This window comes from Cyrtonyx montezumae, unplaced genomic scaffold, assembly GCF_038088225.1.
Source record: "Cyrtonyx montezumae isolate F1298 unplaced genomic scaffold, pur_monq_1.0 scaffold_5, whole genome shotgun sequence".
NCBI classification, from domain to species: Eukaryota; Metazoa; Chordata; class Aves; order Galliformes; family Odontophoridae; genus Cyrtonyx; species Cyrtonyx montezumae.
The window spans coordinates 10,375,748-10,400,186 of NW_027072056.1; the positions used below are offsets into that span (position 1 = coordinate 10,375,748).

At 37.1% G+C, this 24,439-nt stretch overlaps 1 protein-coding gene across 1 annotated transcript in view; it reads left to right on the forward strand.

Moving 5' to 3' along the window:
* DIPK2A (divergent protein kinase domain 2A) overlaps positions 1-21,159 on the forward strand; it is a 148,140-nt gene extending 126,981 nt beyond the window's left edge. The window contains exon 4 of the transcript XR_010622909.1: positions 21,132-21,159. The gene's annotated coding sequence lies outside the window, so the exon portion shown is untranslated. The remainder of the gene's footprint in view (positions 1-21,131) is intronic.
* Positions 21,160-24,439: the final 3,280 nt, after the last annotated feature.

Consider the following 24,439-nt stretch of genomic DNA (forward strand, 5'->3'; position numbering starts at 1 on the left):
GCATTTTTTTTTTTAATTATACCACACGGAATAGCTTGCAGCTTGATATGACCATTTCATTAAATGATTGGGTTTTTTACTGCTTGTATTAGCTTCTCATTTATTTATTTATTTTAAGGAGAGAGACTGAAATGTAAGCAATGCATTTTTCGAATGGGAAAAATAGTTATGGGAAAAAGGATTTTGGACTTGTGTAAGACTGGAAAAAAAAAGAACATTTGGTTACTCTTGACTCTCTAGTGAGGAACTGCAGAAAGAAAAAAAAGGTCATGATTTTCTGTGAGCTGGGTGTTTATGTGCTTAACAGTATTTGGCTTCATAAGCTGCAACAGAAACTTCTTTTGGTAGGTCTTTCATCTCTATAAACAGCTTACTGCAGCCATCATGGTTAATTTGATTAGTGGCACTCAGACGTAAACCCAGTGAAATAGCAGCTTAAAAGCATTTTCACAACTAGCAACTATATTGGGAATTCTAATCTTCGTCAGAGCTGCACAGGAGGACATCTACTTCTCACATTTCTGAATGTTTCTAAACTATTTTGAACACTTATGTGCTGCAGGAATGACATACAAAGGGTGAGAAAGATTATCACCTGACAAAGCTTTCTTGAATTAGGTCACTGGAGGCTCTTTCATTTAACAGTTGTTCTTTTCCTTATGTGCTAAAAATCAAGCTTTCCATCTCCACTCTTGCATAAGACAGGGCGGTATTTCTTGATGTGTGAACCCAGCATGCATGGCTGTGGTTTCGGAGAAGGAAAGGCCATACCTTTCTCAAATGTCCTCTATGGGAAGGAGAGGATCCATATTTCTTATATCGTTTGGATTCTGAATTAGTTACAGCAGCAGCATGGCATAGTGTTGTAAATAGTTTTCTCAAACTACTGATGCCCATTATAGGTAGTGTGCATTTATTCCTTACGTTGGATAACATAGCATGTTTGCCTCCAGAATGGATGAAATGCCCTTTTTTTTTTTTTTGAGTCCTGTATATTTGTGAATTGAAAATATGAAATGCAAACTGCTGTAGAAAAGAAAGGGAGAGAAGAGGCCGGTTTTTACATCTCATTAGGGAAGGCTTTTGGTGCACAAGGATATTTGCATAAATTATATGTTTCACATGTAGGTGGCAAAGAAATGCTGGTACATGGGAAAGGATACATTTCCTTTCTCTTTTATGGGGACATAGTTGTGTGAAATTAAATTTAAAGGCTGTACCTCATAGTATCTTGCTACAGGAAAGCAAGGAAACAAAATGTTTACCATGAACCTCAATAAGAATGTCCTGTGTTCGCTTGGGTGAATGCTGCTCCTGCTGCCAAAGAGAGATGCCATCAGACACCAGTTTTTCAAGTCTTCAAAAGCTCTTTGATTTGAACACTGAAAAACTGCAGTATTGAAATATACCTGTCTCTGCTTACATAATCTATCCAACTACCCTAATTATGTATTGTAAAATTCAGGTTCAGCAGGTTGAGCATACTGCAAGTACATTCCTGCTTGCAAGTAAATGTGTTCAGAAAGTTGCAAATACAGAGAAAGAAGAACACAAAAATCTTCCTGGGAGAGTTTGGAGGATTTCATGGTTATTCTGTAAATATTGCAGAAGAAATTAATTCCCTGTCTTAAGCTGCTGAGAGAGTTCATTCTCAGAAAAAAAAAACATGGTATTTTAAAACAAAGTTCTTGGGTGGCACAAGCCAGCAAATTCAGGCAGCAAGCCCATCTAAGAAAGCAATTTTTTATAATCACCGAAAACCTGAAGCAAATCCAGTGACTATGGAAAAACAAACAAACAAACAACAACAAAAAAAAACCAAAAGCACTTATTTCCTTTGCATTTATATAATGTAGAAAACAATTTTACTGAGGACACAAAAAATCTGACACCAATCTCTTGATCTTTGTCACACGAACCAAGAATGGTATCCATTCATTACTTCACCCAACGCCTCTTTCTGCACTGTTTAATGGAATCTATTGTGGTGTACTTTGATAAAAACTTATAGAAAAGCACTTGTTTCCATATTGTTCTGCTTTACAACTGAGCAAAAAGCCTTTCAAAAATTCTCTCTATGCACATATATATGTACTTTTATATATGTGTGTATGCATAGGCGTAGCATGTAACAGCTGCTCCGTGCGTTGACCTGCTTCCCAGTTATGAATGATGGAAATTCTGTACATGATAGGGGTAAAGTATGAGATTTTCTGTCACCATTCAGAGCAGTTTTTATGAAAGATGCTGTTTCTCAAATTGCAGGCACAGTTTGGGAACTGCAGAAACTTTGAAGAGTTGGTAAATACCCATTTCTTGAGCAGAAATATTTGCTTTATCTTTTTGACATCTCGTTTTAATTTTTTGCTTTTTATAGAATGTCTCCCTGTCCTGTTTGGGTTCTATAGTTCCTAAATTATTGCTTGTTTCTGTATCTTTAGTCATTCATTGCTATGGTGTCTGATTTGCAGGGGAGAAACAATGGCTGTGGTTTTATTTTTAAAAGGCAAACAATTTCTATACTCTTTGGGGTTCAGTCTGGGAGTATGTAAATACAAGACTAATAAGCTTAATGAACTTACAGGATATCTGTATGAGGAGAAACCATAGTAGCATGGAGTTATGGAAATGCATGTTATCACATGCTGGCCCATAACACTTTTGCAATGAAAAATGACAGAATTTGGTTTTGAACCTCTGCCTGCTGCAGAACCCTTCTTAGAGGGCAGCCCTGGGCTGCTGTGCCCTTTCTGCACCAACAGCATGCTGCAGTAAGACAGTTTAGTTATAAAAAGTCTTCAAGACCGGTGGTACACTGGCTTTGTCTTCTGCACATGCAGCCCTGAACATCAGATGTCTGCAGAAGCCAGCACTTAACACCCAGAGTCATTTAGGCTCATTTTGATGATAATCTGAGGGGTGCCCTGTTTAATTTACCTATTCAGTACCAGTAGTTAGGGAGTCAAACTGAAAGTTTAATTCAGTGCTGCTTTTCCTTCTGTTTTTAGTGAAAGCTGAAACAGTATTCACCTGTTGAAGGGCATACTTGAGCATTTTCAGTTATTATTTCTGCTCCATTTAAGAGACTAATACCATGCTTGAGGGAAAGTATTAATCATGCATCAAGTAATACTGGAATTTGGTTAGTAGCAGGTTAGTTCTTGTTCATAGCAGATGCTCTTTGTAACAGAGAAGCTTGGGAGGCAAATTCACAGTTAACAGAATGCTCTCCTGTTGTTGTAGTTGTTCTTTTTTGTCTTTCTCCCAGGTCAATCTGTATTACAGTCATGCAGGAGTACAGCATGACTAACACACTTCTAGGAGACTTCTTTCTCCTTTCTGGAGCTCGGTGTGAGGCTGGCATTGTGGTGAGGGCCTTCCCCTGTGCTCTGGGTGCCGGATCCCATCAGTGTGCTCCTGTGCCCTGTGGGAATCAGCATGATGCAGCTGATGTGAAGGGCACCACGTGGAGCTCAGAGCTCTGCACATCCTGCTTTCCTCTCCTTTTCTGCTAAAACAGAACCTAACCCAAATGTTATTTCATTTATATAGTGCTGTCCCCAGACTTGGCACCTCTAGCAAATGGGTAGCAATAGGAACATTGAAAACCATGTTTTTATGTACAAGATGGATTTCCCATGAAAGTCAGTGGGTAACTTCCCTCAGTTTCAGCAGTCTGGGAGAGTCTGCTGTCACCAACTCATTTCTTCTGCAGTGACCCTGCTCCTTCCCAAGTTGTGCCTGTTTTTATTCACAGCTTTCACAATAATTTTTGTTTTTTGTGTACCTTGTATAGCAGCGAGCAGAGAAGTTTTTGTTTACATAGTGTAGGACTTAGAAGCCATCCTGGTGTTTATCATCCATGATGCTCATTTCACATTTCATCTATTATATAAGTGAAATGTGAAAATTATTATATTTTTCCATCATATAAAATGATGTACAACTAACAGAAATGGCTGAGGTTATTTTCAGTCTTCTGTGTCTGTGTCATTTAAGACCCAAACACTAGAAACGCTTTTCTCCTGGCTTCAAAACTACTTCAGCTCACACAGCCACAGTGTTCTCAGTGGCAGTGTTGTAGTTTTTGTTTTGGTTTGTTTTTTTTTCCTTGATTTTTACATTATTATTATTTTTCATTTTAATATGGCATCCATGGACAGACTCAGTATTTTTGGATTGCAAGCCTTGCAAATAATCACAATTGGTCAAATTTTGTTATCCATACACACTGAGTAAAGTTCTGTCTGCTGTACCTTCCATTCACTGTGAACATCAATGCTGGGGTTGGTACCTGATCTCTAGCGAGTAAAAATATTTGAGTGGAAGCTAATTTTATTTCTTTTATTTTGCACTAGAAAAGGCAAATTTTTGGAAGGAAGGAAAAATACAAGATTGTACTGTCCCCTATATAGTGTCAAATTACAGCCAACACTCTGTTTAAAGATTCAGAAGGTAAATGAATTAGTAGTACAAAAACTCTTACAAGAGTCACTACCACATCAAAGCAGAGTCTAAGAATGGCAAAGTTAGGAAGTATGTCATTTCCTAAGGAGTATTCGTGACTCCCTTTGAAATGAGACAAAGACTTAGTATTTATTTAGAGTCTTCTTGAGAGCAGAATGTGTTTTAATTCTGACATAACTTCCATTGTGAACATAGTCATTATAATCCTCTCAATTACAACTCTAGAAATGGTTAGTTCCTTATGGCAGTGCTTTGATGAAGTATGCACTGTAGTTGAAAAGTCTGTAGGATAGTTTTCTGTTGAACATTATAGACTTCAGATTACATATCTGGTGCAAATGTTGTAATGAATATTAGGACAACCAATTTGGTTGCATACCTAAATACATTTAAACCAGAGAGCTCCAGGCTTGCCTTTACGTCTTTTGGATATCTATTATTCATCAAAGGGACATGGCAGTTGTGCTATGAACCAAGAATATTCACAATTACAGAAAAAAATGATGTATACTCAGCAGAACTACAGTACAACTCATTAGAAATTAATTAAGGAACTCACTGTGAAATCCTTATAAAGACAAAACACCCAACTTCTTTGGCCCAACTCTCACTGCTAGCTTAGAAGTGTAGCTTATTGAAAGCTGAATTTATCTCTACGTTTAAATGTTAGAAGACAGTGTGAGTTTTACATGAGCAGAGATTACAGAATAAGACTAAACCTGAGCCAGAGATATTTATTCTTTAATTCTGGGAGGTAATCTTCAGTATTCATTCCTTTTAAAGGTGAAGAAAAGATATAGTCAGATTTTTCTGTTTCAATATTAATATGATAAAGTAGGATGCAAAAGTCATTAGGGGCTTGGGTTAGTCAAGATTTCTGTCAGTTATAGACAAGTTAGGCCATTACCATGAATTCAGTACAATGGGAGTGAGATCTCTTCAGATTTAAGTGAGTTATGCCTAGTGACCTTCTGGGAACATCATGCAATGAATCAAGGTTCAGTCCTCTATGCTTCCATGTAACTAAATGAATCATGGTCAGATTGTATTGCTCCCTTTCACTCCTGCATTCATCAAATTTGTCCATCTAAAGTGTAGATTTTAAGATGGGAAATTATCTATCTACATTATCTGTACTGCTATAATACTATCTATATCATCTACATACAGTTAATCTAAGACACAATTTTTTGTCATGTTTGAGGGCAATTTATGAAGTGGAAGACTAACCTGAAGCTCATACTAGGAGAAAAAAAAATGGAAAGGCAGGGAAGGAGCATCATCTTATGCAGGGAACACATCTGATGTTTACTCATGTATTTAGCACTTAAGCTTTTGTGGTGAATTAGTTTCAGACCTCTTATACTGCTAATCTTACTGCAACTCCATTGCAGGACACTCATGATGACATAAGAGAAAGATTCATGCAGTCATGTGATGGGACTGCAGTTCTCATATTTTTATTTACTAAGAATCTGAACAGATAATATCTTTTTTTTGTATCGTTAAAAAACTTTCAATAAGTTTTTATTTTTGCCATTCTATCCTAAGTGATGGAATATGTTTTTTCCCTCTGGAAAACATTAAACTTGTGGTATGTTAGTCACATATCTAGAATTCTACATAGAACACAAAGCCTTCATAAAAAAATACTTTTGTTTCTTTTGAGATCACTTTATGCTTTTGCTGGAGTGTGAGGAATCAGTGCATAAGCCACTTTCTTATCGCTATCTTATACAGAATAACACAGACAATTTCACAACTTCTTCACAGTGCGGTGACAGAGCACTGGCACAGGCTGCCCAGAGAGGTGGTGGAGTTTCCTTCTCTAGGGATGCTCAAGGCCTGACTGGACACCTACCTGTGCAACCTGGTCTAGAGAGCTGCTTCGGCAGGGGGTTGGACTAGATGATCTCCAGAGGTCCCTTTCAACCCCTACAATTCTGTGATTCTCTGATTTGGTAATTTTACATCTTAATTATTGAGCTTAACTGACTGATATTGAAAGACTTTGTGGGAAAAATGACACATGGATAAATTGTGCTTCCACTAGTGTCGTTGAAAATCATTTGGAAGTCAGTGAAGTTAAACATTTGTTGCATGGGTGTGACTGATGGTAGGATATGGCCTATTAACTCTGCATTAAAGGCAGGAATAATCAGAATACCTTTAATTACTATGGCTGCTGAAAGCTGCTCCTGTGGAATATAGAAATTAATTTTTCTTGTTTTAACTCTAACTCTCAACAGCAAAAATAAAGTTTTTTTAAAGCCAATTTTCTTCCTGAGTAAAGCAATATCTTTAGTTCCCATTTGTAGAGAGACTGATGTTTCAGGCCCAAGATAATAAATGAATACATTTTTACTTAGAGATATTGCTTAAGCCTTAACCCTAAAATTATGGGTCTGTCAGGGAGCGATTAACCTCCTCTATAGCTATAATAATGCTCTTTCTTCCTTTTGTCCTTTCTTTCTTCCGTTCTTTCTTTCTAGTATTCCAAGCTTCAGAGGTGCTGTAGATTCCAAAGTAAAGCATTAAGAGTAGCTATAAATAGAAAATAAACCATGATGCAGCGGCAATTGAAATGGTTTCTTCTTCTCAGTGTTAATGCAAGCTAAAGTTTGTGAGTTGTCTTAGTCTTCTCAAAAATAAGCCTTGCAGCATTACTAGCCTGAAGTATTGAGGAAAACAGTTTTGCATCCCATAGGGTCTCTTCTGAGTGTTGGAGATCTTTTTTTAATATTATTGCATATTTCTATTTTTCTGTTTCATTAAATGCATTTCTATTTCATATATGCACTTCCATTTCCACTCTAGTAGAGAAATACAACTATGAAATAAATTGATTTTAAAGTCTTATAATTCATCACAATAATTCAGAGAAATCCTGGGAAGAGGGTATGTCAAGAATTTTCTGTGATAGATTTACTACTTTACTACATCTTAAACTTCTAACACAGTTTCTTAGAGGAAACAGGAAAGTAGGTTACAATGTAAATTTGCCCCTTGTATATGAAAGTGCAAATATTATTTATTGCATTTCACAGCTATTCATATCATTTTGTCTTATTTCTTAAATCGCTAAATTTTACATAAGCATGAATTTGAAATGCTTACCAGTTCTCCTCTAATATCAGGATAATTTAGTGAATCTTTTAATTGGTAGTGTTCAGAGTGACTGATATCTGTACCTGAAATTAAGTACAGCTTCAAACAGCAAAGCATTCAGTAGCATCCAACTTAAGGAATCCTGTTTTTATGAATTAGAAATAACTTATTAACAGTTGTCTTTGCATGGCTGTGTGTTTTACAGATCTGTACATGTACCAGGCTAACTGGCCACAAGCAAAATACAGTTAAAGCCATGTCTAATTTATTCAGGCAGTTGTACTTTTCTGCTCTAAGAATCTTTTCTTGCTTTCTGGTTTGGGGTAAGCAGCAATTACAGAAATGGGACATATGAATTTTGCAGTATTTGCCTTTGATGTATGTTTCTGCTGCTGCCTTCCTCATGTGCTGTTTGGTCCTTGGTTTTGGGATAGGAGCTTGGGAAAAAGTCAGCCAGGGCCTGCCAGAAATAGAAGGAGCATAACTTTGTGCAGTCCTCTGTAGTGCCAGCCCCAGTAGCACAGCTTGTTCTTGCACAGACTGATTTCTTAGAAAAAATTAGGCAGTTCAAGGCCTTTTGCATTGGAGATGGAAAAAAAATCCTTTATCTTTGGAAGTCCCATCATACTTTGTGCTCGAATATGGGTTATAATATGACAGCGTTGGAGAGCCCTTGCTTATTTGGCAAATTGAGCAGAATTTTACTCTCTGCACTGTGCAGTGTTTTATTTCTGCTAATACTCACAAAATGTTCCCTATGGATCTAAATATTTGTTCAACAGGATTCAGTGTGCCAATACTCTGGATGTCAGGTTTCTCATGGTTTCAGTTTTAGAACTGCTTTGTATCAGCTTGATCAAATGCACAGATTTTCTCTCACTTTCTCATTACTGGGCATATCAGCTGCGTTAGAGCAATTATATTTGTGCTTTCATAGTTAACTGTAGAACTAATTATTAAGGAGTTTTTAATAAAATATTCTGTGACAAATCCAATGTATTTTACATTGTCTTTGTTACAAAATAAATAATCTCTTATGCTATAGTTTTAAATTCTTGATCAATCTTTTCATTCAGACTCCAGGAAATAAATGATGTTAGATGCAGCTGTCTCTTTAAATGGATTTTCTTTTCTGAATAGTTCAGGGATGTGATGAAATGCTTCCAGCAGTGTCGCCTGAGTGATTATATAGAAGCTTTTCTACAATAGTAAGAACATTTTAACTGTGATGTTCCTGGCTACCTGCTTATAATATGACCTAAACTCTAAGGCAGAGATCTTTTCCTAACACTCAATTGAGTATTTTTCCTAATGTTGTTTATCCTTATTAAGTCTCAAAGCTGACATGTTTAAAGAAAATCACCAGTTCTGAGCTTAAGTCTAAAAGATTCTTAGCAGTAATCTAAGACAGACCATTTTTCCACTGACCTAACAAGAGGGGTAGAAAAGAGATAAAACATATTGCCAATTTCATCTCTAACTTCTCAGCCTAAGACTTTAAAAAGCTGTGTTGATTTAGTTACTCAAACTCCACAGCTTTGTAGATTAGTCAGAGGATTTAATGTAAAAAAAAAAAAGGAAAATAGAAATAGAAATGCACATATGTATGCTGTTTGGTTTTATTCCTCTCTCTCAGGCTAATCTAAGTAAGGGTCCCATCAGGGATTTCATAAAGCATCTAGTATTCAGAAAGCGTTGACCAGAAACTATTTGAAAATGGAGGGTTAGTTTTTTTTTGTAAAAAAACGTCTTACATTCAGGCTTCCAGAGACATTTGAATGTTTGCTATGATTGTTCTTGGTCCTCTGCAGCTGCAAATACAACCCATGTCCTGGAGAACTTGTACAACAGATTGTCTCAGACAGAGTGTTATGTGATGGCATACTGCTGCCAGCACTGATGATAGCTTCTGTCTACAAGCGTCTCACTGACTTTAGTGAAGTAAGATATTATTCCAAGGAAGCCACAAACAGAACTTAAAGTTCTGTAAAACAGATTTTTTTTTGTGTATAAGTATCTTATTTATGCTGATAATTCTTGAAGTCTTAAAGAAAAAAAAGTACAGATGCCTTTTATTTCAGATAGTTGAGTTTTCCAGCATTGACTCATATAAAGATGTCTTTGTAGTGCCATATTCAAAAATAGTATTTATTGCCTCAATACGACATTTTATTTTATATCAACCCCAAAAGAAGATATCTCCAAAGACATTTTATCTGCACATGGAAAATACAGCTGCATGCAGGGAAGGCTAATGGGACTCCCATGTTCTGGGAGACCAGAGCCCACTCCACCCTCTGCGGGCACCAAGCATAGAGCATCACACCAGGCTTTCTCTTTACAAATCAACTGGGCAATTCCCTCCCCGTCAGGCCATGCAGTAACTGTTTTCTGGATTTCTGGCTTCAACTTTCTTCTGCAGTGCCTGTGAGCAGCCACCCCAGATGTTTCATGAGCTACATCAATGTGCTCAGTGACAGAATCCTTCATACTGGCGGATTTGTCATTCTCATGCTGTCAGGGTCAAGCTGCTCACTGAGCTTGGGGCAAGGAAGGGGCTTCATTCAGGTAACTGAGTATATCCTTCTGATCTTTGCTCCTTTTGATACTGTATTTTGTCTAAAAAGAGTATATAGGCAAATATATGGGATAATAATTCAATATATGGAAAATCGTAATGGTGAAACCTAAAAGGGAGCATGTAGGATATAGGTTTCTGACCTGAAAATCTACAAAATCTTTTATATGGAGATATGAAGAAAAAGGCAGTGTATAAACATCCTGTAATACAATTAACCTGTCTGAGTCTGAGGAAGCATTATGGATAAGGAGCAGGAGGGGATGAAGGCATGTATGAGAGCAGATGAGTGAAGCCACACTATGATGGAGGCCCTTTTGGGGTTAGAAGGAAGTAGAAGAATGAGACTTGCAACACAGAAGTTCAATAGAGTAAGGAGAGGGCTGGTCCAAGTTGAAGATGGTATTGAGGCTGCCAGGTGAAAAATATGCAGGAGAATGGATAATCAGGAAAAGTAAACAATGCAGAACAGCAGAAAGGAAAGATAGCAGAGTTGAAAAGTAAATCTGAACGAACAAGGATGACTGAGAAATGAAAGGTCAGCTGTTGAAAAGCCACAGATGATGTGTGATATACCGAAGACAGGACAGCTAAGAGATCCTTGAAACAAATTTCAGGGTGGGTGACTCAGAAGTACAGATGCTAAATTGAGGAAGAAGCTGAGGAATTTGATGATAACCCAGCTGTGTGTGGTGGGATCAGTGGTGAAAGTGGTGCTGCACAGGCTCTTCAGGAAGGAGGTTGATGGGACTTGCTTTTCTCCTCAAAGCCTGTTTCATGGAATCCCCTACTTTTCAACTCACAAGGATAACTGAAGTTGAGATTGTGACCTTGAAAATGGAAAAAAACAGATCAGCTGCTTGTTGCAGTCTAAGAAATGCTTAATTTCTTAAGCCTGTCACTGGTGTTACATGCAGTTGTTCAACTTTGCTGGACTTACTTTTTATTGTCCTGAATTTACAGTCTTCCAAAAAGAACAAGCATTAAAGTGAAAGCTAGCCACATACAAATGTTTCTGCCACATCCAAACAAGATGGACTCCTGCAACCTTGCTGAGATAGGAGGGAATCTGTGCTCATTCTAAGTTTGTATTAGAACTACTGTCAACTAAGTGGAAGACACAGTTTAGGTAATTACCTAGTGCCAAGTCAGCACTGCAGTAGTAATTGTAGTGGACTATTGGCAAGACTGAATCTTGTTCACACATCTTTGGCAAAGAATCTGTCATCCCCAGATCAGTCAGAATTAATCAACACTTTTCAAGATCTGAATACTGAACACCTGTCACAGTCTGAATCCTAAAAGTTATTTACTGAAATTATACAGTGAATTAATTGAAGTGGTACCTTTGAGAAAATTGTTTTCTTGCAGGCAGTTTTTGAATAGGTAAAAGTGAAATTAAATGAATGAATGATTTTATAGGAAATATTTTCTCTGTAATAATTTAGATATAGGAAGATTCTATTTTTTTTTTCTGATTTTCACTAGGGAAAATATGAAATATTCCTGACATAGAAACAGACACAGAGTTGGCCATTCTTTTCACCTTATTTAGCATTTTCTTTGCATCATCAGACTCTTTAAAAGTGCATCCATGAAGCAACTTATAGCAGATGTGCCTTAGGAGTTTTGTAGTGATTATTTAATCAGAAATAGAAAATATTCATTTTATTATTTTTGATTGTTTCCCAGCTGTGCCATATTTATGTTAGACTACCACATAATGCTAGGAGGTCAGATTGTTTCTAAGCAACATTTTGATGCATTAATCTAATGCAGGTTTCTGCCTGATATCTAAAGTAATTCTACATCTAAAATATCGTTAATATCAACAGCTGCCTAACAGTTTTAGAAGAGAGAAATGAAGCACTCTGTCCTTGGTGATTAGCATAAAATTTCCATTTCCCCAATGTAATGTGTTGTGGTTTGCCTCAGAAAACAATTGTTCAGTCTTTATTAATGAACACTTACTTAGTTTTAATAATTCAGCAAAACTGCAATGTGTTCTGACTTGACTAGATTGAAAGTGAATGCCGTGTACCTCCCGGATATGCCGTGTTCTGAATACAAAGGTACTTTTCATTATACAGGCTTGGTTTGACTGCAAAATGTATTGGAAATGTAAAAATAAGGTCCTATTTCCTTGTATGTCTGAAAGGTATCTACCAAGATGACCCCTTAACAGTGACATTGGGGTAAGTATGTTTTTTAAGCCTGACTGCTTTTCACCTACTTTTCTCACAAGTTCTTGCTTTTCCGCAGTGAATAATGTTAGGTAATTCAAGAAGTTTCATATCTGGAGAGATTTTGACACATTTAATTAATTCTGCCATCCCTGATGTTTTTATACAGAATGTAGGCTATGGGGAACATGTTTGGATGTAGCTATTGGCCTTCCTTTCCCTCCTGAAATCACTAGTAATATTACTGTCCCTTTCTGAGTTATGCTAATGTGAATTCTTTTGAAAATCTGGTTCTACCTGTCTATACATGAAAAAAGGATTGTGGCCTACAAAGATAAAAGCTTGCTCAGAGAAACAGTGCATCTCGATATCACACTTGGGAAATTCTTATTAGTGCTGTATTATTCAGCTTTGGAGAGCAAAACCAGGTTGCTTTGCTGTCCCTGCCAAGCTGTCTGAGGAATCTTAGAGCAGGATAGAATATATATCCTCAGGGCCTTTGAAAAGATCAGAGATACTATGACTGAGATTTGAGACTGTAGTTTCCTAGACCCTCAACTCAAGCTCAAATTAACATTATTTAAACTAGAAGCTTCCTTCTCTGTGAGAGCAGTTTTGATTTGTTGCAACAATGCTAAAGAAGAGTTGACTAAGGAACAATTATACATCCTCTTTCCCTGCCTCAGTCCTGCCTAGGAGCAGTTTAATTATACTTGTCCTAACTATTTGTATCAAGCTTGGGTTTATATTTTCAACAAGACCTATGGTGAGGAAAACCTTTTAACTGCTCTTTCACCACACAGTCCCTAATCTGCTCTGAATCTAGAGTACTTGCCTCTATTGTCAAGCAACACAAGACAGAGAAATACTAGCATTTCAGCTTTTATTTCAGCTGCAGCTTCTGCCTATTTTGACCTTATTCTTTGAAGCTAATGTTTCCCTAGAGATAGTGATGCATGCTTGAAGCAGGGACAAAGCTGTGATCTGTGCATCCTTTTAGTGGATGAACTCATTCTTCTACTATGCGTTATGAAAAAGGCACAGGAACAGGAAGTAAAATGTGTTTCTTTTCCTGTGTTTTCTTCAGTTTACTTTGAATAAAGATGGATATAGAAAGTTTTCTTATTTACTAAGCAATTTTTTCTTACTTTAATAAGCAAATTATAACGATATATGCAACTAAGGCAGATAAAAGAGCTGACCTGTAGTCTGAGTTGGCTGAAACAGTCTCATGTTAGCTTTTCCATGGGCAGCTGTGGGAATGCCTTGCCTGTTCTCTGGTGGCTCTCTGGAGGAAAAAGCGTCTCACTAATCTGTGCATTCCTGGCTGCTGCTAGGCCTCTTCACCTCACTATATTGAGATTGCTGAACTGTAGCTTTTTCTTCAGCTTCTCTTAGTTCTGGAGTTTCTTCAAATATGATTTTCAACAATTATTTAATTTTCTTCTAATTACAATGTCTTTGATAGTGCCAGAATACTCAGTTTAGTTTAAATGTGCTTCCCAGTCACGTTCTTACTGTCTTTGCAATGTTCCATAGAATGGGGATGCTGCCAAGGAAAGCAGGAGCTAGGCTGGGAGTGCTGCCCCTGATTCTTGGCTTCCTCCCTGGCAGATCTGCCCTGATGCCATAGATGTCAGGTTCTAAGGCACAGCTCTGTACAACCATGTGGATTTCCTTTTGAGAAACTAGGTAATTGTCAAAAGCTTGTCACTGAGGAGTTATTTGGGACTCGATTTGTGTTTTCTGCATAGCTTTTCTGTTGAAAATATATGGAGTTGTAATTCTATTATTGTTATTTTAGGATACTGAAATAGAGTAACTAAAGAAATTTTAATTTCCCTGCTACGTTTCCAAAAGGAATGTCATCTTTGCTATATGCAAACAAGTCAGTGCATTTGTTTTTATACTTTGAATTTAAACCAAGTCAACTCTAATTGCCTTAAGCCAAGTTTCACATCAATGAAAGATACAACATTTGTGAACTATCTAACGGACAACAGAGGCCAACTTTAAATAGTTAATCTTTTTTATTAAGAGAAAGAGACTTCAGAGACACAAAGAAATATTTGAGTGAGATAAATAGGACTATTTTACTGAGTCCAAAAACATTTTTCTGTTTCTCATATGCACGTTGTTCCAAGCCCATTTTTTCCCTTGTGCCTCAATGCAGTGTTGCCACATGATAAGGAAAATGAATCACCAGACAGTGCATGTGTGAGAATGCTGTGAGGGGTTCAGACACATAAAACTATGGATGCATTACTAAAAGACATACATAACTTGAAAACTGTTCTGCTAGTGTTAACCTTGGAACATGCTGACTGTTGATTGCTGAGACTTATTTAAAGCTTCCAAAATTGTAAATTCAGAGCAAAATATACAATTATTTCAAGCTCTAATCTGCCATGGGTTGTGGTGTTTAATAATATCGTGTGTGCATAAAGCAGTTCTGCAATGTTTCCACTGAGTAAGGTAGAACAAAGGAGCAAAGGCTGGATTTGCCATTATGCATTATCTTCCAGCTTCATTAAGTGCAAGACCTTATCTCCAGGGTGGGCTAATAGATGATTATTCAAAGTCAAGCTAATGCCACCACCTCAGTTTTTCCATCAAATTCCATGTTTTACTGTGAATGAGAACAGAAACAAAAGCTAAGCATCAATTTTGCAGTAAGATTTCCAGTTCCTGTACCATGAAATATATTTTCTTGTTTATGTATACAACAGTGGATTTTATTTCTGAACATTGATCAGAAAACCAAGTGCTTTTTTGTAAAAGTGTAAGTCAAGGTTCCTTGCGAGTACTTGTTTAGGCTTCAGTTTTTTTGTGAAGAAACAAAGCAGCCTTTGCAGGGACACTGTCTCCTGACTAGTACTGTTCTTTTGCCACGTCTGTGCTGTCATAATCAAATGCAAGAATGCCAGAATAATGCTATACTGATGATTATCAGTTGGAATATAGCTATGAAAATGTACAGATAAACGTTGCCATATGAAACATATGCAATGGAAACAGTCAGTAAGTTTTTAAATCTGTTTGGAAATGAAGTGTAAAACTGAAGTGGATAAGCCATTTACTAAGGGCGAATTCACACTTGGTTTTGTACACCACATTAAGCATGGGTGTATGAGGACTGCTTTGCTAAGTGCTGAGAGGACTTGTCATTGTTTCCCAAGAAACAGTGATATCTGTGAAAATTCGGATGTATAAACTTGTGACCTCATTGTATTAAAACTCATTGCTTTAAACCAGGGCTGTGCCTTGATAGGAAAGATCAGAACAGGACACTGATTATTTTGGTATTCTTGTAAGAAGAAGCATTTATAAACTTTTCTCAAGATTTTGGCTTGTGCCTCAGACCAGTTTCAAATTAGCTGTGAGTAAATGTTTGAGTTTCATTTTGCCGTCTGTCTCAAACTTTCACGTAAGGCCACCCAAGAGGATGCTTTGTGTGTGGAGGGCTTTTTCCTAAGCTCTGAACATGTGTTTGGATGCATAAATTGGGCTGCTCTATTTTGGAATTCAGAGTTGCATCTGCCAAGTGCAACTTGGTGTTGCAACAATGGTGTTACAGAGACGTGTCTCTCAGGGGAGTTCTTGGGTACACCTCAAAGGAATTTTCAGCAATTGAAATAAGCTCTCTCAGTAGATGTCAGTAGGTAGGTTAAATGTTATATATTTGAATGACATGTAAAATTTACTAGCCATATGAATTGCTTTCATGAAGGATTTACTTTGATTGCTAGATTTTTTTTCAATATCTTTAATTTTAATATTGTTTTCCATTCTAACAATGTATAGTCACAGAGTATCTAGTTTTCAGGGCACTGAAGAGCAAAACCCTGCAAATTACAAGGCAATTAATTTTTGACTTATTTGGTAACTACAATTAGAGTTACTAAATGATGTACATAATTGCTTCATTATATGCAAATATGTATTTGTGAAGTAATTACAGAGTGTTACATGTCCCAGGTAAATAGTGAAAAGAGGAAAAATACACATGCATGAATTTGACTGGAGATATAAAATAACCTCCAGATAGAGGCAGTCTACTTTGAATTGCTTTCCTTTATGTGTGAATGTCAGAATTTGAATTTATATGTTCATTTTTCTTTCTCCTAAATTAGTTAGCAAACTAGCCAGAGGGAGTCTGCTGAGCCAGTCTGGTGGGTCTTTTTTGTTCATTTGTATATTGTTTGGGCTCTTTTTGATGTTGTGTTTTGTTGTTTTTCTTCTCTTTAAAATACTTGTTCTCATGTCTCTCCCCTCCAAAATGTTTGATAATTACCTGAATAGTTGTGAGAAATTTTATTTTTGGTGGGTACTATGTTTGAAGAACAAAGCAAGTCCGGGGCTTAAACATTTGCTAGCAACAGTATAAACTTTACCACCCTCATTTTGTATCCCTCTTGGCATTAGGATAATGAATTCATGTTGCAATTACCTATTCTCATCATGAACTTTCTCATAAGAGCAAGGGAGCAGGCTGCAAACCAGATATTTGGTAGGAAATGCTATCCTGTGCTCTTTAGTAGTAATCATTGGCATGTTTGGTGATAGGTTGTCAGTTTATTATTATGCTTTTTTCCTGTGATAAAAGTGTGACATCAGTGATCATACCGAAGAGGGCATGTTTGAAGGTCAGTTTTACGAGGCTTAACAATTTCTGCTATCTAGATGAGTGCAAAACAGAAATCTTATCATGCTGGGACCCATGATTATCCTCATGTAGTTCTGCTCAAATATGGAGAACCTTCTAGGAATTTCAAGAAAGACTGTCATAGAAATGTAATTTCACTGTCATTCCAAATATGAGCATACAGTGTTCAGGAAAGTGGGAATGTGTGAAAAAGGGAGAAAGAAAGCTTGGCTTCCTTCTCAGTTTTTCTTTAGCACCAGCAATAGGCCCTTATGAATTTTAAACCATTGTGTCTTGCAGAAATACAGTTAGAGATAAGAAAAGTATTGTACACGTGACCTGACAGTGGTAGACTGGAGCAGCCAACACTCTTTTTGCCCTGAAGCTTTCTGGCAGACTACATGGCAGATCTCAGACAGAATTGCTCCCCAAAACTTTCAGACCAAAGGTCTCAAGAGACAGGATTTACCTAATCCTTTCCTGCCATGTTGCTTCTGATAATGCCTCTCAGAGATGTTTTTATTCCAGCCTGTTAACTGTATTGTAACCCACAAGCACATATTTGAATAACACCTTGTATCTGCCAAGGATTCAAGGCAGCTGAGCACATGGACCTGCTGTTCCGTGGGAGATTTAAATGGTGAAAGATTGAAGAAATACTGGTCAGCTTTCACCGGAGAGGCTCTAAAAGTCTTTTATGCCTGTCCTAACACAGAAATTATAATCAGAACACTTTTCAGAATTGGCATTGCTTTTCCTACTTGGAAAAGCACTTATCTAGCAAAGCAAATTATTTCTTTACTACTTCAAGCTGTAGCTCCTTTTGAAATGCAAATTAGTAAAATGGAGGTCTCTGCGCTGGGAAGAGCTCTGATGATTCATTTGTTGTGCTGTACCTCCCTGCTGTGCTATACCTAGAGCCATACAATGGGTCTGCCTTGCAGAGTTCAGCTGCATCAAAAAAGAGGATACCACATTTAAAAGATAAATCTACAGAGATGTGCACTGCTGCAGTTTATGGAAATGACACCTGCAAACAGCTCCAGCAATTAGCTGTTTCTGCTTTAAAGTTACAGTTTAACAAGCTTGCAATTTTACCAGCTTCTTTCAGTGAAAGAACAATATGCCACCTGAGAAGGAGTCCAGTTTTTGGTCAATGAAAATGCAACACTGAATGTGCAGAGAAATTTCCCATTGCTTTATCATAAATAGGAGAAAAAGAAATGATGGTGAGTTATATGAGTGCTTTCCTAACACCTCAATTTCTGTAATGCCAAATACATGATTGTATTGTATTCCCAGAGACTGTGATTTTTAGTTAAACACTTTTGTAACATTTTTGTTTTATTTTTAAAGTTGTAGAACATAGGCAAAAATGATTGCTTCCCTGGGAAAGCAGTGGCTCTTTTCACTTCACTTTTATGGAGGCCAGCCAGCTAAGAATTTTATGGAGTAAACCCTTACTTTTTGTGACAGTTCTTCTTAGTATGGCAGAAATATACCTGAACTGAAGAAAGCCCCTGCTCTAAACTGCAAAATGACACTGAGAAATAAAATGTTGATCTGTGAAGGTTATCCTGAGGCCTGCAAATAGCAGCAGATGCTATTCTATACAAATGCATTTTTAATTGTTTCTCGATATTCTTGAAGTACCTTTAAAAGTACTGTACCAGTGCACGGCGGGCTGTGGGGAGTGCTCATGAAGGATAAACTGTTGGTCCATTAGGCACCTTGCTGTGGGTCACACTGCAGAAGCTTGTGCTCTTGCTGTTCTCCCTGCTGTTTTGGGAAAGTTTATGTGCTTAGTTGTGGAAATTTGGCTAATCTTGCTTTAGATGGCTTCCTAATGCTAGCATGTGGTGAAATACTGACTTGAGACATTTTTTCCCCACACCTCAGGAGATCAGATGTCCTTGTTAACAGTGGAAGAGGCACTGTCAGTTATGTCTGTGTTAGTGTTTAGGCATTAAGGCAGATTTGGTACCTTTTTTTTTTTTTTTTTCAGATCTAATAGCTTAGCAACAGCACTCACTGTGCTATCAAAGTATTTTTCTTTCATTCACCTCAAATCAGTGTTAATCTAGACTGATCAGTGCATTAAATAATCTTACAGAATGGACCGTGACAATTATTGGATGGAGCCGTTGAAGTAAAAATGGACAGTTTTGCACAAACTTGGCTATGCCTCCTACAGTGCTGGTTAGCAGTATTTCAGAGATGATGATGCTAAAAGCAGGCACTGTATTTAAGTATTTTCTATGAGGATCTCAGCATGCTTAGTGGTTATGTAGCCAAGCAGGAGCTCACCTCCAGGCAACGTCTGTTTGATGTGTGGGAAACGGTACTGAAGTGGCCAAGGGTTGTCATGCAGGACGAGGAGAAGATTCCATCACACGAATTAGCTAATTACTTTGGTGGGTTGGAGTGGCCCTGAACCGATAGTAGACAATTTCTTTGACTTCACAATTGTGTGTCAAGGAGCAGAATTCACATTATTACAGCTGTCGATAGCTATTGTACTTCTGCTTCTAGTTAAAACATGAAAGGTTACAAAATAAAGAAAGCTCGGAGGTGAATCTCATGGACATAAATGGCAGGCTCAGTGTTTTGATGAAAGGGAGCTTCTAGTGCTTTGGTGGTGGTGATGAATGCTCTCTTTGAGCTCTTACCTACAACAAGAGTTTCTTAGCCCCTTCTTCTTTAGTGTCAAGTGATCCAAGGTGAAAAATCTCACACATGGATTATTGCCCTCTAAGTACTGGGTTGTTTTCTCTTTGCTTGTTAATGTTGCTTGCATTTTAATGTTAGTCCTGTGCCTCTACAGTTAAATCCTTCCACATACATACACACATACACATGCCTCAGCCATACATGCTTTATGCTCATAGAAATATCTCCTCCAATCTTCCAAACTTTCAAGGACCTACATAAAGACAGTGGGAATTATACATGTACTTGATTTTTGACTTCTACCAATCCTGTTCCCTTCCAAGCACAAATTCTCCTGAATCAGCTGATGTTTGGTTATGGCTGAAATACCAGAGAGACAACCAGTGAAAGCCAGAAAGATTATGTACAACTGAAAAGTCTTACACTGGCACGATCCTCTGTTGTTCCATCGTATGTTGTTTGCTGTGTGACACACGTGGTCTGAAGAATTTTATAAGCTGAATTTGCATGGCTGCAGTTTCCTTTTTGAAGATATTTTTTTGATGATGCGTTAGACTGTCGCAGTACAGGTACTTTTAATTTGGAGTACAGTATCACAATTTTGAGATGGAAGTATGGAATAGAGACAGACTAATGTCTTTGAAATATCATTATTCATTGCATCTTATGAAATAATTTTTGCAGGATTTATCTTAAGTCCCTTAAGTTTCATGATCACAAAAACCCTGAAGCAGTGTTAAGCGCACTAAAACCTTTTCAAATTCAGCCTATTCTGAATAATAGCACAAGATGGCTTAATGCTGTGACTAGCCCTAAACTCTGCTCTAGATGCAATGTAAACATCTCAGTTAGTGGTGCTGCTCTATTTTTTACAAAATATACACTTAAGAAAAAACAACTGACTGGTGAGCAGTTCTATTTCTGTCATGTTCATTGGTTCTCATTTCTGATTCATTAATTTTCTTTTCAGCTAAATACAGCTGAAATGTTAATCACAAAATCTGTAAGCCACTGATAGCAAAACCCCTTGAGTCTGCAACAGGGAGAAAGATTTCCACTAAAAGTAAAAGTGGTTTTCTTTTTGTCACTGCAAAGAAAAGACTATGGAGTCTTGCTCTTGACCAGACATGCCTAAGATTGTTATTCCTGACCAGAATCTGCCCTGTCAATTAGCAGTCAGCATGGCAGATACTGCCAGGGACAGAGCTAATACACTGTGTCATGATTATAGTACTCCTTTGAGCATAAATTGAATGGGTAACGTTAGTAATTAGCTCAAGCCAAATAGACTCCACACTTATCTTCTTTTGTCATTAAAGTCTAAACTGATAATGAAAGAAGCATTGGTAATTAGCACAAAACTATGCAAGGGGTTTGACTGTGCTTCAAGAATGCTTTTGCACATGCATTTTTGTTCTAATGAAAATCTGACTTGAGAAAACAGTGGTCAGTGTTAACATAATTGAACATTAATATGCAGGTTTTTTTTGTTTTGGTTTTTTTTTTAAGAACGAAATCAATTTAAGAACCCCTTCACTTTATGGCATAGAATAATTAATAGAACAATTATATACAGGTTTATAGTTATAGATCTGCCATGATATACATGTATGCATGCAGCCCTCCCCCTAGCTCTCTTGGGTAGAGCAAAAGAGAGAAGAATTTTTGCATGCATATTCCATGCTCCCAGCAGTAAGATTTGCAGAATTGCATTTTGTGCAGCTTTTTAGAGAAAAGCTGTATTTTGAATGATTTGTGACATATAAGAATGCTTTTGGTTTTATTTCCTTCAATTTGACCTTCGAGAGTGTAGGAAAAAAAATCCCTAATAGTCTTTTTGCCAGAAAAGATCAGAATTATGCTTATTTTCATTGGCTCACAGTTCCGGGAGCTACATAATGTTTCAAACCCTTAAAATTGCATAGTGCAACTTTTTCTATGTGTAATATGAAATTTTCTAGATTCCAATATGTTTGAACTCAGGAATGTCTCAATCTTTCATCCAAAGCATCTCTATTTTTTTCAGGGAATGGTTCAGTTAAAGTGTTGTTGTTGTTTTTCTTTCACAAGAAAAATCCGATGATTCCTTTTTGAGATAATCTATCTGAGCTTTCTGGGGTGGTAATTGAATTGCATATTACCATCATTGTGGATTATAAGCATTGTGTCCCAAACTAATGTGAAAGAACAAGGTGCATATTTTAGGAAAAGTATTTTCATTCTGTGCCTCAAAGCCATTGCAGCTTGCTTCTTCACTCTGATAAGAATGTTTACACTTCAGATAGCAACAACTGGTGCTAAAACACATGAAGTGTATATATGCATGGAATGCAGTGCAGTGGTTTTATCTACTCTGGCGGCTTGGATCTGACAAAGCTTCCACTTCTTTTCTTAAAATTCTGTGTAAGCACACTATAAATAGAGAGATCAATAGCCTCTTCATGTGTATAAACTGATGAGTATGGCTTACAAGAAAGATGTTACAGAGGAAAACTCTGGAATTGCTGATGTAAATTCATTAAAATAACTTTATTTATCTGATCTTATTGATGTATTGTAGATATAGATCACCTTTTATTATAGAAATCTCCTGCTGTTTCTATTTGAGTAATTTTTATCATTAGTTTTTTCCCTATGCAGATGGCTGTAAATCAATTCTCCAATGATACAGAGATAGTTTGGACTTAAAAGAGAAAATAATTCTCTCAGTTTGAATGATAAAAACAAAAATTTATGGCTATAGTCAATGGGCCAATAATGTGGTGTCTTCAAGAACACTAAAAGAAATCAACGGGACAAAAATGATCCTGTTAAAGTCTAAACAAAGGATTTTGCAGCTTCAGTGCTGACTGCCATAATCTCCAGCCTATTGACTTCCATTCATTCAAACCCAGTAAGGGTGACAGATCACTTTTAAGACTTAAGGGGTCCTCTTGGAGCTCTTATGAGATGTACATGGGATGGGAGTCTCTAGAGCTACTGCTTTGGCGGATTACACTGGCTGAAGATGCATAGTGCCTGTGCAGACAGGCCCGTGGCTGCTTAATGGGACTCTTCTGCATGGGAAATTTTCTTCCTGGTAAACCACACACTGTTTGACTTTTCCATCATTATTTATATTTCTTTCAGTGTCTGTTCTTTCCTACATTCTCTAGATGTGGTTCACATATGCGTAGGATTATTTTTAACTTCAAAGGAGCTATTTTGACAGAAGTGCTATTTCCTATGTGAACATATCTTAGCCAAACATATTTTTATAATAGATAAATATTTGTACCTCTGCCCTTAATATGCCCTTTATCTGATCAACTTGCTGGTCTTCTCACACCAGACACAAGATTTAGATAGGGCAGCACACCATAAGAAAAGGCAGTTTGACAAAAAATAGGAAGATGATATTTGGGTTTTCACGTCACTTGTGTAAGTTTTTTGTGGCATTGTTTTTGTCAGATTTATTAGGAAGATGGATGCAGAGATAATGGAGAACTGCTGAAAAGGCAGTTGAAATGAACGAGTAGAATGAGTACAGTTCCAATCTCCTTTGCATCAGTGTAGGTCAGAGAAAGTTCACTGCCTTCAGTGAAGTGTTACTTCTGGTATACAGCCATGTAAACAAGATCAGAAACTGTTCCTCTTTGTTCAGGATTATAATGCCAAGACATCTCATGCATTATATATATAAACCACCTGTCATACTAGAATAAAGTTGCTTTTATTCAAAGGATATTGATGAATTCAAAACTACAAATATTGATAAAATTCTCACAAATTATCCAGGGAGAAAAGCAGATAATATTTATCTCCTCTGTTTTTTGGTTTTTGGTTTTTTTGTTTGTTTGTTTGTTTGTTTTTAAAAGTAAAACCGAGACTTAAAAGAAAAAATTGATTTCTCTGAGGAAAGTATTTTACCTCCCCCTGAAGTACACTTTTTTGAACCTGTGGATAAAACACTGTGATGAATGCTGAAATGGGGAGCGATACCATTCTTGTATTTAACGCTGTCATTGGCATCATGTTACTCTCAGTCTTAAGTTGTATTCAGAAATTTTATTCATCTATGTGTTTGAAAAGGGAAATGGGTAGAGCTCGTGTCATCATGTGGAGCCTTGTATGCATTTTTAAAATCCTGGCTTGAAAGAACTTGATGGTAAGAGGGAAATGTTTAATGGCAGTGGCAGATGTGTTTGGGTGGGTGCTGGTGCCCCCAGCTCTGTGCCTGCTTTGCTGAAGGTGCAGCTGCCTCATCATGGATGTTGTCTGTATCACGCTAAGCATAGATATATAACTTCTGGACAATTTTTAAGCAGTGTTGAAAACTATCTTTAACAGTTTTGTGGCTTGTGCTCTTCCTTAGATAGACTGCCTTTCTTTTACAGTGTATGAAACACTATTCTTTGATTTTATCATGAATTTAATGCTCTGTTTATAACAGTGCAAATTAAAACAGGAAAATGTGATGGATGGTTCTTATGCTTTTATTGTGTAGTTAGAGCCTACATTAAAAAAAATCTGTTTCTGGTACATCACTGTAAGTAGATCTTCAGCACAGACAATTTTATAGCTATCAAGTCACTTTCCAAATTTTATATGGGTAAATGGCTGGCAGCACAAGGAAATCTTCACACCAGATAGAAAAGCATAACTGATGCTATATTGAAACAGTACTTTTTCATGGCAGCCTAGGTTGTATTTTCATGTGACTGGAAGACTGTGTAGAGGAAACAGACCTGGGGTATTGGTCTGTTTGCTCGACTGAATGTGAACCAGCAGTGTGCTCAAGCAGTCAAC